The following is a 17,993-nucleotide window of genomic DNA, read 5'->3' as shown; positions in this document are numbered from 1 at the left end:
CAAACCCTTCTTTTGTTTGATGTACTTATCAACATTATCATGTTATAACGTGAGTGAACTAATTTACCTTACTTTAATTTAAAACTTGTAAGGGTTATGTTTACACAAGGGAAAGAAGGATTTAGAGTTGGAGGAATCTAATATGGTGGCATATTGGATAGCATCACCAATCTATGCATGCCATGCCAAACGTCACCATTGTAAGATGACACTAACACCATCAGTTGGGATTCTATAACATAAAAGGGGAAAATCTTTCTAAATAATGACCGATGCTAGTGCCGAAAAATGCACTTTTTATTAACGTATGTATATGCAGACTGCATTTGAACCAATACTGCTAACTACATGAAGGAAAGTAAAAGACAGTAAATCATTTGTTATAAGCTTGAAACAGAATGAGAGAAAGAGACATTTTAAAGAACACTTTGGGACTTCTTTCTTCCATGAAAAACATGTTTATGTCATCTAGACACTAAGTAGATTTCTTTCAGAAAAACTGTTACGCTATCTGGGTAAACATGTCAGTCAAAGACAACAACCTGCAATTTAGAGAAACGATGCTAGATTATTTAATACTGAAAGAGGAAGGGTCTTTGGGGAAGTGTATTTTTATTTACCTATTTGTAACTAGAACAGTTTTGGGCTGTGAAGGATAAACTACAACAAATATTCTAACCATGGACAGCCGGTGACCCGGATGTTGGGGGAGGCTAGCCCCGTCCTTCCCCTTCTGCCCAAGGCCCTGCCCCTTCCCTCCTCCTCTGCCCCCTCCCCTGCAGAAGTTGATAGCGCATGCACTGTGGTCCCGCCGGGCGGCATGGTCCGAGCACCAGCCACTCCCAATGGGGTCTCCGTGGCAGGAGAGCACTGGGAACTGCAGGAGGGGGCCTCCTGGGGGTGGAGTGTGGGCAGGGCCTTGCCAGGCTCTTTTGGGAAGGCTTAGCCTCCTCCGGCCTATGATACTCACCACCCATGACTCTAGCTATTATTAACTGAGCAAAAGTCTCCAAGTGTAGCATTGCTTTTGTATGTCTGTTTGTATTAGGTTACGTGCGCTCTCCCTCTGAGTGACTGATACACTCTGCTCCCCATCACACAAAAGAGCATGTGTTTTAAAGGAACGAGAGAAATTCTTAAAATGAAGGGAATGGGAGCCTAGTGCTGTGGGGTCCTGAGTACTCTCAACTTCCACTGACTTCACTGTGCTCAGCACATCACTGGATTAGGCCCCAACAAACTCTAAATATAGCTGGACACAAAGGAAAATGGCAAAATGGAACATTGGCCTCCACAATTATTGAAGGTTTAATTACTACATGTTAATTTTCTTACTTCACTTTCATGAAGTTTTCCCTTAACTTAACATTCTTTTAAGGTAGATTCTGTTATGGGAATTACCTAGTTTTTCAAAGCAAATTTTAGCTGATTACTATGTATTTACATACTGTAATTTGAATGGTGAATTATGCAATTAGTATAAATACATGTAATATGGTTTGTTTCACACAATAGCTGATAGGGTACATTGCTCCTTACACTCCAGCCCTACCATATTTTTACTGTTAGCTACACACATTCAAAAGCCACATTAAAAGCTTCTAATAGGAGTTTCTTACTCTTCAGTCTAACGCCTATTCTAACAATTTCAAATCTTCTTTAGTATAACTGCAGAAGAATTGTGACATTTGATTTTTACTATTCACAAACAGCAAAGAATACTGCCTCTTCTGTGCTCCTGAGGGCCTGAGTTCCCGTGACATCACCTTTCTGCCAGGGATTTAAAGGGCTGGATTTACTTTTTAAAATTTGTTATATGTACTGTGCTTTATTTTGACCTTTTCCCCTGCCTTTAAGACTGGGCAAGCCACTCACCTTTGCAGCTTGAAACCCCACCCCCTTCTTTGATAGATCATTGCCAGTTGGGTGGAGTTTCTCACAGTTTATTCCTGGAGATCACTAAATTAAAAAAAATAAATAAGGCTGATATCTAGCATATATTAATGCCACCTTATTGAGGAGATACATCTCAGTACAAAATGAGATCTGTTAGTATTGTTGTTGAAATTCAGGGGAAGGGAAATCAGATGGTGGAGAAGATGGCCTTTGATTTTTAGAATCTGATCCTTTTTCGGGCTATTATATTTTTGATTTATTAATAAGGTTAGTGGGAAATAACAGGGTTATTTTTTTCTAGGCTTACTCTCTTTTTAAAATGGACATAACCCTCCTTCCTAGAACAGTATTTTTGTTTTTCACTCTTGAGATTGGTAGTGATTAGGGTTATTGTGAATATTCATGGCATTTACATACTGAATTAAATGCAAGTTTCCTTCCACTTCGGAATTCGCTAAATGGTAATTGAATACAATTACTATAGTGGAAATTGCTATGTTTTTTTGTGACTTGACTACTCAGGTGAGAATGTCATTTTTTATTTTTATTTTTAACTCGAGTACAGGTTCTGAAGGAATGGAAATCAGCTGAGAAGTTTCATCAGCAAAAGCAATTAGATCTACAATGAGCAGAGTTAGTGAGCAAACCTCAGATGCAGGTTTATCCTCTGAGGCTTCATCTTTCCCTTCACAGAGATCAAGCTTGTCAATGGGATTGGATTCAATAAGCTTTGTAGAAGGTGGTATTACTGGCACTTTAGCAGGAAAAAAGGACAAGAAATTGACACTGCTTATCCCAAAATTTAAAAAAAGTATAAATTCAATAGCGAGCTGAAAATATTCAATAAAACTGTGCATTAATTCTCCATGAGATACGAATATTGCACAGTGGGAAAGATCCTTGGCCCTACTCCATCTGCTTCTTCCCACTCCAGTGGCACTAAGTAATCTGAAAGCTGGTTCGACCAGTTGCTCAAAGATTCCCCTCACACTAGGGAGTCCTCAGGTGGTATAGCACCATTGTAGCCACTCTTATGTCATCTGATCTCCTGGCCTCTGATACAGGGGGATGTGGCTGAGTGAAGGAGGCATCCCAACACCTCAGCAATTCCTGGCTCGTAGAGCAACTTATTTAGGGCTGTGAGCAGTTTCTACAATTTTGAGCTGCTCTGTGCAGTGCCTTAGAATCAGAGCAGCACGCAGAGTCTCAGGATTGAGGGCATAAAAGAGACAATGCTGTATACACAAAGGATAGACCCAAGGATCTGACCCAGTGTGTCTAAGTAAGAAAAACGGAGGCAGTTGGAAATAAATGTAGGGCTTCAAAGTGTTCTTTGGCATCCTTTTGTTCTGTGTTTTATAGTGCCTAGCACAATAGGATCCTTTCCATGATTGTGGTTCCTCAATGCAAACAACACCACCCTTCATACCGTATCTTAGAACTAATGGAGGGATTGAAGAGTACTGGCCATTTTATTCATTTATCAAAATCAATGAAAGAAATCTTAAAGGTTAATTTTGAGACTTGTTAAAATAACAAAACACCAACAACCCAAACCATAATGAAACAAAATGGAGCAATAGGGAGGGGAAAATATTGGATGCTTGTAAGTGCTCTTCAACTAAGGTCTGATCCATGCCAATAGACAGATTTTTATTGACTTTAAGGGCATCTGGATCAAGTCTCCAATGAACAGAGTGGAATCCTACTGTGTATTAAGAAGAAAAACATTTTTTCTCCAAGGAGATTCCCTGTTAATGTTTTCTGACATAGCCAGGTGACCCAAAGCCAGGACATTACAGCTTAAATTACTGAGATATGATTTCTTAAATACTATATATTTTCTTGCTAAATGTCAAATCCTTTTTCAGGCAAAAAAGTGACAACAGATTAGATTAAGGTTAAAAAATGATTTTCACAATTAACGCCTCCATGGGAGCTCACTGATCAGACTACAGAGAAAGTAGGTGATTTTGATACAACTAAAAGCTTCTTCCTCTGAGAGTTTAATTTGACCTTTTGTCTTCCTTTTCTTAATTTAATTTTATGGTCTTCATATATTTGTATAACTGAAATAATTTGTGTAACTGACTTGCATATACAGCTCTTGTTCCTGATGCCATGAACTGTAGTCCTTGAGGTCAAGTTTTTCTTTTTTTATTGGTCTTGACTTGATTTAGTTTACGTGTCTGGAAATTATAATTAAAATGAAAGAGCTGACCCTTATTCCAACATGAAGTCTCATCCACACAGGAGTAAAGTATCCATGCTTGCAAATACCTTGGAGGGATCTGGGCCTTAGCTAGGTAGTCAGCAAAAGGCTGTCAATTTTAAAAGTTCTATCCTTTCCCATGTTTTTTCCCACATTTTAATTCTGACTAGAAGTACATTTATTAGTCACACAAAGAATGAGACTAACATGTCATTCAATGGGACTCAATTTCAGAACACTTCTGAAAACTGTGCATTGACATTTCAGAAGAATTTAAGGTTCAACAGCCATTCATATTTCCTAAGTAGCCTGAATGGAAATGTCCCTCACAATAATTAATTCTAAAAGGGCAACCCTTCAAGAAAAAGCAAAACTAAAATCAGATACCTTGAGACTGGTCTTACCAGCTATAAAGCTGTATATCCTGCCTTCAAATATGCAGACAGAATAATCTTTGTGTCTGACAACAATAAACAATAATGTACATCACTACCAGATCTTTGATATCTTTCAGAATGAATGGGCCCAAATCTACCACTCTTAGTCACACTGAGTAGTACCTTATTCTGTGAGTAATCCACTGAAATCAGTTGGACTATTCATAATGGCAATGTACCATTCAGTGTTAGTAAAGGTGGCAGAATCTATCCTGAAGTTTAAGGCATCTATATATTTCCTCTGTATTTGTGCTTAAATATGCAATGTAGTTGAACCAAAGTCAGAAGTCAGCCAGAAACCACAATTTTTCATACTCTAGCCTCTCAAGTAAGGATATCAGAAAAATATTTTATGAGTGCAATTTACCCATCCCCCCCACATTGTGGAATTTGTGTATTTATTCTAAAAAGGACCCGAGCACTTCAAAGTGCTAAAATCCAGATTCAGCAAGGCTTTTCAGCATATATTTATGTCCATTCCTCTTTGGCAAGTCATTTAATCATATGCTTTCTAAGCATGTTCTTGAGTCCCAGTGACTCCAATGGGACTTAAATGAGTGCATAAGTGCTTTGCTGAATCAGGGCCTTAGTTACTATGCTTCTATTTGCACTTGGATATTTTCTTTTTAATGCATAAAATTCCCTTTTTAAAAAAATATACACAACTGAGAGACAAATAAAAGGAATAACATGTGGACAGGTGACATTCCCTCAGGAACATTGAATTTATAAATAAATGGATGAATGTAATCTATTAATTTGTGTAATTTTTCATCTGTGATAGTTATAATATGGATAACATTTTCCATTTAGGAAGTAATCCAAGTACAATCAGAACAAGTTACTAATATGAGTATTCAACTTTTTTTTAAAACTGTTTCAGAAATCCATTCGGTGAAAGAACACAACAGAATGGACACATGGAAAATGCAAGCAACATTCCACATCTCTTGGATGCATCCCATCTGCCATGAAACGGTGGCATAGCTAAAATGTCTTGAATTTCTGGGCTATAGTTAGGTGATTATAAAGGTACTAATTAAATTATGAGATTTAGGGGGAAATTCTGATATATGGTGTATTTCAGTTTGTACCTATGAGGGATGAGGTGTTGAGACCTTACTATTTCAGACCAACATTATTTATTCCTCAGGTGAAATTCACTGACACAACTAGGTATCATTTAAAGCCCATGTAAATACTCAGATCAGGCCTTGAGTTGACCCTCTGCATAAGTATGGATCTGCACAGGGTTCAAAGATGCTGGAAGGATGGGTAGGGCCACTGGTTTGTGCTCATGTAGATCCAGTGGCCAGGAATCTTTATGCATAAGGGGACATTGAAGGAGTATATAGACCCAACTCCAGTTTAGGGATGTAGGTTTTGCCCACCTCTTAATCAGCCCAAATAATCAGGCTTTGAATCTAGAAGATTCAAAGCCTTTACCTGTAAAGTTAGCCAAACAATTATAATCATCTTTTTAGTACAGAAAGACTGGAAAATCTCTTCTGTATCAGAAATCCATAATGAAGCATTATATACCAAATGCAGAAGTCGAGACCATGTAAATTTGTCGGAAGAGTGGGTATGCCAAAGAATAGAATCCGGTAAGCCAGTGATCCAACTGAATATGCAAGATCAATGGTGAACATTCAAAAGATAACCCTAAATAATCCTGGATTCTGGAGTCCCATTTGCAAAGAATCTCAAAACTGGCCTTGTTCATAGGTTTCACTACTTAATCAAGGAACACATGGAAGGACAGCATCAACAGACTGAAAAACTCAGGAAAAAATGTGATGTGAATATTTTCTTCAAATTATTATTCTGGCAGCTACATTTTGAACAAGCTGTAATTTGTTCAAGGCACCTTCTGTTAAAATTGCCAGCACAGAGTTACAGGGAACAAGCCAAGTTGAAATCAAAACATAGATTGGCATCAGTACATCCCTTCACCCTGGCTAACTGAGGCCTATGCTCTTGAGATCAGGATGTTTTTAACAATAGAATGCATGTTACCATTTAAAAACAAAAAAAAACTTATATAGGCTTCTGATTCTATAAACACGTCTTGTGCCCTCCAAAGAAAAGAGTGAAAAAAGGGGAAAGGACTTAAACAAATGACTGACCAATACTCAAGCTCTGATAGCTACTGTTTTCTATTTTATTTCAGCATAACACAAGCAATTTCATAGCCAAAACCAAGTTCTTCAGTGCTGAATTTAGGGAAGGAGCTAATCGGCCATTCTGTCAGCACTTAATTAACAGAAAAAGGAGATGAAATATTAAAACAATTTGCCAAAATAATCAAGAGAAGGAGAATACACCCACCGCTCACAGTGGGAGATGGAAGGGATTTCTGAATAGCATGGTGTGTTGGGTTGGGCTAGGAATAGGCAGAATGGGGGACTAGTTATTCTCTGAAGCAACATCCTCTGCTAACCATGTGAACATCCAAACAAAATTCAATGCTTCATGAAGCCATTTCACTTTCCTCTTGATCTCTTTTGCAGCTGTTACTAAGCAGCCACAGGGCAAAAGCAGTGGTCCTACAACTCCTGCTGGAGTTGTGCTGCCCTAGAGGGAGGTAGGGATACTTCATGTGGATGCTTCCTGCTGCTGGAGAGCTGATGGTCCTGATCTAGTGGGTAACATAGTCTCTTTTCCTGGATGACATGCTTGGCAGGAGGAAATGCTGGTCATTCAAGGGTCCTTCACAGTTCACCTTGACAAGAAAGGATAGGATCAATACTCCCACTCACATTTAAAGTTACCTTTGAGATTTCTGCTCTAGGCAAATGGAATAATCATTCTCCTGCACACAGGTGTGATTTACCCTGGAGTGTATTTTGGGGGAGTGGTGTGTATATGTGTATACATATATATATATATAATCTCCAGATGTCTGAACTATTTCAAAGTTGGATTTTCTAGTTGAAGAAAATCATTGGTGGAGGAAGAATATTTTCAGAAGGGACATGGAACATCTCTGACCTCCTTACCAATACTTTTCTCCCTCAACCTTTTCTCCCTCAACTTTTTTTCTCTCTCATTCACCTTTCTGTAGTGAGTGGAATGATCATAAATAGGGGAAGGGGATCTGGGTGTATTTTATTCTAATTGGCTAATCTAAAAAGAGTTACCAGGCTGACTGAATAGTTCTATCAGCATAGATTCAGAGTTCTATTTCCTAGAACATCTAAATATTTTTTTCCCTTACAAGTGGAGCAGAGCCTTCTTGTATCTCACCATTGATTGAGAAGGTGAACTTGTTGTTGTTACATGTTTCATGTGGGAAATGGATTACCATTAGTAACTTTGGGAAGAAATTGTTCCAGTGACATGTAATTTTTTTTCTCAGCATGGGTAAATCTTAAAAGTATTGAGAAACAATATCTTAAAATAAACTGATTAGTATGCACGTTCTGTGGTCACATTTAGGTTCTATTTATAACATTTATTCTGTTCTGGGCTCAGACATACAAAACAAATGCAGCTGTGTAACACATTGATAATTTTCATTAGTTCTAAAAAGCCTCAATAGAATTTACAATTTTATTTTTCTAAATAATCCTGGAAAACTCACACTGAAGGTGACCTTACTATCTTATCTTGTTTGTTAATGAAAACAAAGAAAAAAAGGAAGGCTGGATGGGAAATCAAAAAAGACAAATAAGAAAAAGTAGGATGGAAAATAAAAATCACAAATGTGAACACTGGAAGCCATTCTAACTGGGGGCACTCTTGCACCATTATTAGAGGCAGATGTGCATGAGAGTAACTTGTAATTTGAATATCCTTTCTTTAATAAGTATATGGGGAGGGGTTATACACAGTTTTGTCATTTTTTTAAAATCTCAAATCCTGATATTCTCTCAGCAGAAGTGTCAAAGCACAGTTACCACCAGTCTTTAAAAACCAAACCAACAAAAAAACCTTGTTCTGGCCAAAGATACAGGTTACCACTGGTCTCCCTTTCTGGAGTTAGTTCAAATACCATTACAATAGATTTACAAACATTAAAGAGGAAACAAATAAAAATCTTCAGGGAAACTAATTAACTTTTGTTAGGAATGAAGTTAGGAAAACACACTTAAAGATGCAAAAGATATTTTAAAATGCCCCACCCACACACCTTTTTACTATTTTATATTGTATAAAGAAGGCATGCAAGAGTAATTTATTTTCTTCCACAATGAGTTAAGATACTTTTGCTTATTTTAACCTTAGAAGGTAATGCCTGGTTTTCCCTAATTTTGCTGAAGTATCTCTTGGGGTTCTCAGAGATGTTTGTTGTTTAACTGCACCTTTAATAACATCCTTTCACCATACCGTTCATTAATCATTGAAGTTATATATGTTCTACAAAAAACAACACATTTCAAACAGCCTGACTAAAGATTCCTCTCTCTTTCAGTTGTTCAACTTTCACTCTCTTGTCTCTTGTGATGTTTGATTTCATTAGCTCTCCAGTTAGCAGTGAATCTTCCAGAGTAGATAAAACAATATGTTTCTAATGTAAAAATCAAGCTGGGTGGGAAAAAAAAAAGTTCTGACATAGAAAGTCAGGCCTTCCTTACTCATCATAAAGAAGCCAAAATGGTTCTTCTTCCTCTTATTATTATTATTATTTTATTTATTATTTTTGCCTGTCACTTTAAAATAACGAAGGGAAAGGGTTCTATTTTGCATGCTGGATTTTGAGGACATGATGGATTGAGAAGGCTTCCAAAAATCTATGATGTCATCAGTATTCAGACATGGATAGATGGACTTTACTCTGAGGATATAAGAAATGGTTCAGTCAGTTGCTGAAGTGATTCAGAATATTGTTTTGGTATATAAATTCCATGAAGTTGTCGGCATAGATGGGCTGATTAAAATGATGCTCTACAGGTTGGGGTATGGAATCATGTGAGTTATCAAACTGTGTTGCTCCTTTTGTGTTCTTAATTGATGACAGTACCATGGAAAACACTTGGTGTGTTTAGTTACTGGTGCACCACAAGAGCTGTAAGAAATCAATTAGCAAGACAAAAGTATGGATTGGTGGATTTAGGGTATGAAACCAAAGCTTCAAATAAGCTATGTGTGCCATTAGCTGCATTACACAGTGATGGTGTTAAACACTACATGGAACAATTGTGTTACTACAAGGCCAGATTTTGCTAGGTGTGCAAGTATGTGTGCGTGTGTGAGAAACAACCCTTCCTTTTTCCTTGCATGACCAACATGACATTTAGAAATATTGTAGTCCCGGCACTAAAGGTAGCAAAGCAGTAAAGGCTGAGGCAAGCTTACCAGAAAACCAGAGGGGCGAACGGCCGCTCCGGGACAGAGCCCCAAACATGCCGCTTCTATGATGAGCTGCATGCCATTTTAGGGGGTTCAGCCACCACTACCCCAGTTGTGTTGTTTCACTCCTTCAATGGAGATGGAGGCAACACGGAAGCAGGTTTTGGGGACGAAAAAGATGATGATGATGATGATGATGATGAGGTTGTAGATAGCTCACAGCAAGCAAGCGGAGAAACCGGTTTTCCTGACAGCCAGGAACTGTTTCTCACCCTGGACCTAGAACCAGTACCCCCCAAACCTACCCAAGGCTGCCTCCTGGACCCGTCAGGTGGAGAAGGGACCTCCGGTGAGTGTACCTTTTAAAATACTATACATGGTTTAAAAACAAGCATGTGAAAGCATTAATTTGCCCTGGCATTCGCGGTTCTCCTGGATGTACTCCCAAAGCCTTTGCAAAAGGTTTCTGGGGAGGGCAGCCTTATTGCGTCCTCCATGGTAGGACACTTTACCACTCCAGGCCAGTAACACATACTCGGGAATCATTGTAGAACAAAGCATTGCAGAGTATGTTTGCTGGCATTCAAACAACATCCGTTCTTTATCTCTCTGTGTTATCCTCAGGAGAGTGAGATATAATTCATGGTCTCCTGGTTGAAATAGGGTGCTTTTCTTCAGGGGACACTCAGAGGAGCCCGTTCCTGCTGGGCTGTTTGCCTGTGGCTGAACAGAAATGTTCCCCGCTGTTAGCCACAGGTAGGGGGGATGGTTGAGGGGGTAGCCACGCAGTGGGGGGAGGCAAAATGCGAACTTGTAATGAAAGCACATGTGCTATGTATGTAATGTTAACAGCAAGGTTTACCCTGAAAGAGTGTAGCCACTGTTTTATAAAATGTGTCTTTTTAAATACCGCTGTCCCTTTTTTTTCTCCACCAGCTGCATGTGTTTCAATGATCACAGGATCTTCTCCTTCCCAAAGGCTAGTGAAGATGAGAAAGAAAAAAAAACGCACTCGTAATGAAATGTTCTCTGAGCTCATGCTGTCCTCCCACACTGACAGAGCACAGACGAATGCATGGAGGCAAATTATGTCAGAGTGCAGGAAAGCACAAAATGACCGGGAGGAGAGGTGGCGGGCTGAAGAGAGTAAGTGGCGCGCTGACGACAGGGCTGAAGCTCAAATGTGGCGGCAGCGTGATGAGAGGAGGCAGGATTCAATGCTGAGACTGATGGAGGATCAAACCAGTATGCTCCAGTGTATGGTTGAGCTGCAGCAAAGGCAGCTGGAGCACAGACTGCCACTGCAGCCCCTCTGTAACCAACCGCCCTCCTCCCCAAGTTCCATAGCCTCCACACCCAGATGCCCAAGAACGTGGTGGGGGGGCCTCCGGCCAACCAGCCACTCCACCACAGAGGATTGCCCAAAAAACAGAAGGCTGGCATTCAGTAAATTTTAAAGTTGTAAACTTTTAAAGTGATGTGTGGCATTTTCCTTCCCTCCTCCACCACCCCTCCTGGGATACCTTGGTAGTCATCCCCTTATTTGTGTGATGAATGAATAAAGAATGCATGACTGTGAAGCAACAATGACTTTATTGCCTCTGCAAGTGGTGATTGAAGGGAGGAGGGGAGGGTGGTTAGGTTACAGGGAAGTAGAGTGAACCAAGGGGCGGGAGGTTTCATCAAGGAGAAACAAACAGAACTTTCACACCGTAGCCTGGCCAGTCATGAAACTGGTTTCAAAGCTTCTCTGATGCGTACCGCGCCTTCCTGTGCTCTTCTAACCGCCCTGGTGTCTGGCTGCACGTAACCAGCAGCCAGGCGATTTGCCTCAACCTCCCACCCTGCCATAAATGTCTCCCTCTTACTCTCACAGATATTGTGGAGCGCACACAGCAAGCAGTAATAACAGTGGGAATATTGGTTTCGCTGAGGTCTAAGCGAGTCAGTAAACCGCGCCAGCGCGCCTTTAAACATCCAAATGCACATTCTACCATCATTCTGCACTTGCTCAGCCTGTAGTTGAACAGCTCCTGACTACTGTCCAGGCTGCCTGTGTACGGCTTCATGAGCCCTGGCATTAAGGGGTAGGCTGGGTCCCCAAGGATACATATAGGCATTTCAACATCCCCAACAGTTATTTTCTGGTCTGGGAATAAAATCCCTTCTTGCAGCTTTTGAAACAGACCAGAGTTCCTGAAGATGCTAATGTCATGTACCTTTCCCGGCCATCCCACGTTGATGTTGGTGAAACGTCCCTTGTGATCCACCAGAGCTTGCAGCACTATCGAAAAGTACCCCTTGCGGTTTATGTACTCGCCGGCTTGGTGTTCCGGTGCCAAGATATGGGTTCCATCTATGGCCCCACCACAGTTAGGGTATCCCATTGCAGCAAAGCCATCCACTATGATCTGCACATTTCCCAGGGTCACTACCCTTGATATCAGCAGATCTTTGATTGTGTGGGCTACTTTCATCACAGCAGCCTCCACAGTAGATTTGCCCACTCCAAATTGATTCCCAACTGACCGGTAGCTGTCTGGCGTTGCAAGCTTCCACAGGGCTATCGCCACTCGTTTCTCAACTGTGAGGGCTGCTCTCATCTTGGTATTCATGCACTTCAGGGCAGGGGAAAGCAAGTCACAAAGTTCCATGAAAGTGCCCTTATGCATGCGAAAGTTTCGCAGCCACTGGGAATCATCCCAGACCTGCAACACTATGCAGTCCCACCACTCTGTGCTTGTTTCCCGAGCCCAGAATCAGCATTCCACAGCATGAATCTGCCCCATTAGCACCATGATGCATGCACTGGCAGGGCCCATGCTTTCAGAGAAATCTGTGTCCATGTCCTGATCGCTCACGTGACCGCGCTGACGTCGCCTCCTCGCCCGGTATCGCTCTGCCAGGTTCTGGTGCTGTATATACTGCTGGATAATGCGTGTGGTGTTTAATGTGCTCCTAATTGCCAAAGTGACCTGAGTGGCCTCCATGCTTGCCTTGGTATGGCGTCCGCACAGAAAAAAGGTGCGGAACGATTGTCTGCCGTTGCTCTGACGGAGGGAGGGGTGACTGACGACATGGCTTACAGGGTTGGCTTACAGGGAATTAAAATCAACAAAGGGGGTGGCTTTACATCAGTGAGTATTTCAGGCAGGACTTCACGGAGGGTTCCAATAAGAAATGGTGCACCTAAGTAATTGTTCTTATTGGAACAAGCAGGTTGATCTGGCCTCTGATTGATACTTGGCTAGATTTACCTCGCTGCACCTTCTCTGTGAGTGACTGCAGTGTGACCTAGAGGAATGAGTCCCCTAGACGGGGGAGAGGGGAAATCAAATCAAATCTGGTCTATTTCTTGTTTTGATCCACTCCATCTATCTTTTACATCTTTGGCTGGCAGCAGACGGTGCAGAAGGACTGCAAGCCATCCACATCTCATGGCTGCTCAGCAGAAGATGGTGCAGTAGGACTGTTAGCCATCCTCATCTCTTGCCTGCCTGGCAGAAGATGGTACAGTAGGACTGCTAGCAATCCGTATCGCCTGCCTGCTCACCATAAGATGGTTCATGGGACTGACTGCAGGACTAAAGAGAATGACCTGATCAAGTCACTTCTAATGTAGTCCCTGCACCCATGTCTGCCCAGGCCTCCCTCCCATCCCCCGCCGCGAAAGACAAAAGTTTTGCTGATACAAGTGACAGTGTGAACGCATGCTGCTTGTGGGGCTGGAAGTATTTTGTCGGCAAAAAAGCCAATAAAGTACAGACAAAGAGCACTTACACATGCTGAGTTTTAGCAACAAGGCTGTGTCAATGCTGACTTGTCAGTAAAAGCTGCGTGGTGTAGACAAGCCCTTAAATACTTTAAAAAAAATTATCCTTGGTATCCTGAATCTCACAGTGCAACAAAGCTTTTGTGTGTGTGTGTGTGTGTTTATAATGCTACTAAAAATTGTAAATTACTATGCAAACCACTATTTCTTTAATTCTATAAGAATGAGATAATGGGGATAATGAGGATTGTTCCTTTCTAATTCTAGTGTGATATTTTTGTGGATGGTCTTTAAAGAACATAGTATGCTATTAGAGATAATGTAGACAGCTCCTTTGTTTTTCTGGTGCATGTCATTCAGGGGTTATTTATTTATTTTAAGTGCATAGCATGTGATTGGTGATGATGTGGACATTGTCTTTGTTTTGCTGCTGTTTTCTCTGGGCATTTACACTTTAAAATAATCTGATCTGAGATGTATGACAATGCAGACTTTTAAGTCACATGACCTGCAGAACATTTAGAGGGAATGGGAATTCTTTCTATCCTGATACAGTTGGTTTGATTAAAGAATGATCATTATGAAACACATCAGAGCTCAAATCTGATTTGAGGACCATTTAGCAGTAGCCAATGGGAGCTACTTCTGAAGTGCTGGAAACAAACAAAAAAGAGTTTGAGCTAAAACCCATACTGTATTTCATCTAGCAAAAAGAAATGGAGTACTTGTGGCACCTTAGAGACTAACCAATTTATTTGAGCATAAGCTTTCGTGAGCTACAGCTCACTTCATCAGATGCATACTGTGGAAAGTGTAGAAGATCTTTTTATACACACAAAGCATGAAAAAATACCTCCCCTCACCCCACTCTCCTGCTGGTAATAGCTTATCTAAAGTGACCACTCTCCTCACAATGCATATGATAATCAAGGTGGGCCATTTCCAGCACAAATCCAGGGTTTAACAAGAAGTCTGGGGTGGGGGGGTAGGAAAAAACAAGGGGAAATAGGTTACCTTGCATAATGACTTAGCCACTCCCAGTCTCTATTCAAGCCTAAGTTAATTGTATCCAATTTGCAAATGAATTCCAATTCAACAGCTTCTCGCTGGAGTCTGGATTTGAAGATTTTTTGTTGTAATATCGCAACTTTCATGTCTCAGGCCCTACGCTACCAGCACTCCCAGCTACCTTCGAGACACCACTGACTTCCTGAGGAAACTACAATCCATCGGCGATCTTCCTGATAACACCATCCTGGCCACTATGGATGTAGAAGCCCTCTACACCAACATTCCACACAAAGATGGACTACAGCCATCAAGAACACTATCCCCGATAATGTCACAGCTAACCTGGTGGCTGAACTTTGTGACTTTATCCTTACCCATAACTATTTTACATTTGGGGACAATGTATACCTTCAGATCAGCGGCACTGCTATGGGTACCCGCATGGCCCCACAGTATGCCAACATTTTTATGGCTGACTTAGAACAACGCTTCCTCAGCTCTCGTCCTCTAACGCCCCTACTCTACTTGTGCTATATTGATGACATCTTCATCATCTGGACCCATGGAAAAGAAGCCCTTGAGGAATGCCACCATGATTTCAACAATTTCCATCCCACCATCAACCTCAGCCTGGTCCAGTCCACACAAGAGATCCACTTCCTGGACACTACAGTGCTAATAAACGATAGTCACATAAACACCACCCTATACCGGAAACCTACTGACTGCTATTCCTACCTACATGCCTCCAGCTTTCACCCTGACCACACCACATGATCCATCGTCTACAGCCAAGCTCTGCGATACAACCGCATTTGCTCCAACCCCTCAGACAGAGACAAACACCTACAGGATCTTATCAAGCATTCTTACAACTACAATACCCACCTGCGGAAGTGAAGAAACAGATTGATAGAGCCAGAAGAGTTCCCAGAAGTCACCTACTACAGGACAGGCCTAACAAAGAAAATAACAGAACGCCACTAGCCGTCACCTTCAGCCCCCAACTAAAACCCCTCCAACGCATTATTAAGGATCTATAGCCTATCCTGAAGGATGACCCAACACTCTCACAAATCTTGGGAGACAGGCCAGTCTTTGCCTACAGACAGCCCCCCAACCTGAAGGAAATACTCACCAGCAACCACATCCCACACAACAGAACCACTAACCCAGGAACCTATCCTTGCAACAAAGCCCGTTGCCAACTGTGCCCACATATCTATTCAGGGGACACCATCACCGGGCCTAATAACATCAGCCACACTATCAGAGGCTCGTTCACCTGCACATACACCAATGTGAAATATGGCATCATGTGCCAGCAATGCCCCTCTGCCATGTACATTGGTCAAACTGGACAGTCTCTACGTAAAAGAATAAATGAACACAAATCAGATGTCAAGAATTATAACATTCATAAATCAGTCGGAGAACACTTCAATCTCTCTGGTCACGCGATTACAGACATGAAAGTTGTGATATTACAACAAAAAAACTTCAAATCCAGACTCCAGTGAGAAACTGTTGAATTGGAATTCATTTGCAAATTGGATACAATTAACTTAGGCTTGAATAGAGACTGGGAGTGGCTAAGTCATTATGCAAGGTAACCTATTTCCCCTTGTTTTTTCCTACCCCCCCCTCCTCAGACGTTCTTGTTAAACCCTGGATTTGTGCTGGAAATGGCCCAACTTGATTATCATACACATTGTAAGGAGAGTGATCACTTTAGATAAGCTATTACCAGCAGGAAAGTGGGGTGGGGGGAGGTATTTTTTCATGCTTTGTGTGTATAAAAAGATCTTCTACACTTTCCACAGTATGCCTCCGATGAAGTGAGCTGTAGCTCACGAAAGCTTATGCTCAAATAAACTGGTTAGTCTCTAAGGTGCCACAAGTACTCCTTTTCTTTTTGCGAATACAGACTAACATGGCTGTTACTCTGAAACCTGAAATATTTCATCTAGAACAGCCATTCTCAACCAGGGGTTTAGGGCTCCCTGGGAGGCTGTGAGTAGGTTTCAGGGGGTCTGACCAACCAGAGAGCAGGGCAAGCAAGGGTAGAAAGTTGAAGCCCAAGCCCCATTACCTGGGGCTGAAAGCTGAGGCCCAAGCAAACTTAGCTTCATGGAGCTCCCTGTGGTGTGGGACACCAGGCAATTGCCCTATTTGCTCCCCCCTATTGCTGGCCATGGCTTTTAATTTACTGGAAACACAGAAAAACAGTTGTTATGGCACAGGTGGGCTGTGGAATTTTTATAGTGTGTTGTGGGGGAGGTTGGGTCGGCTCAGAAACAAAAAGTTTGAGAACCCCTGATCTAGGGGGTTATCATTCTGCTGTTTATGTATGACTAGATATTCAAAGGTTTTGAGTATCTATAGTTCGCATGGACTTCAGCTGCACTTCTGAAAATCAGAAAAATTCTCAATGAATGGTGTCTACCTAATGTCCTGAGTCTAGCAATTCTACATCCAGCACTTATATACCCATCTGTGAATAAAACTACCATGCCGGTGTGACATTTCCTTGTGTAACAATGTTCCACCAAATATCTCCAGGTCAACTTTCCTAAACTATTAAGCAAATTAATTTGCTAACTGTCAATACTACAAATTCTCGCCGAGATTTTATAATCCTAAAATGTTTGACTACAACTGTACTTTTAAACTCCAAGTTTCAGAGTAGCAGCCATGTTAGTCTGTATCCGCAAAAAGAAAAGGAGTACTTGTGGCACCTTAGAGACTAACAAATTTATTTAAGCATAAGCTTTCGTGAGTCTCTAAGGTGCCACAAGTCCTCCTTTTTTTTTAAACTCAAAATAGGGCAAGAAAATGAACCACTCTTTTATTATTCTCGGACAGCTGATTTATAAGCATTTGGTTACCAAACATAGTAAGAGACTGCACATAATACATTCTATTCCTTTGTTGTTTCAGTGTGCATCTCTCATGTATTTGTTTATGCATGATGTCCCCAGAGTACTGATAATATTTTAAAGGATTTTTTTAAAGTCGGTTTTTCATTTTGTTTTTCCACTTTCTCACTTTATAATTATTTTTATTTAAGTTGAGAGGAAACAAAGACTGAATTTCTGATTTTGCAAATGGCACTCCCCAGAGACGTAAGATGCCAGCTGCACATCTCTTTGCAGTACCAAAATACCTTTACACAATTAACTGCATCTTTATATAAAATACCCTGACCTATTAATCCACAGTTAGGGTGCCATAATGCGTTAATCATAGGAGCAGCACCACAAGTTTTTTTTTCAGGAAATCTAAAAACACTCCATTTTATTTGAAATCATTGAAAGAATTGTCTAAAAGCTTTCACGGAGCTTTACACAAGCAATACAACTGTGGAAAA

This window comes from Lepidochelys kempii, chromosome 8, assembly GCF_965140265.1.
Source record: "Lepidochelys kempii isolate rLepKem1 chromosome 8, rLepKem1.hap2, whole genome shotgun sequence".
Taxonomy (NCBI): domain Eukaryota; kingdom Metazoa; phylum Chordata; order Testudines; family Cheloniidae; genus Lepidochelys; species Lepidochelys kempii.
Note: the sequence above shows the minus strand (reverse complement) of the source record.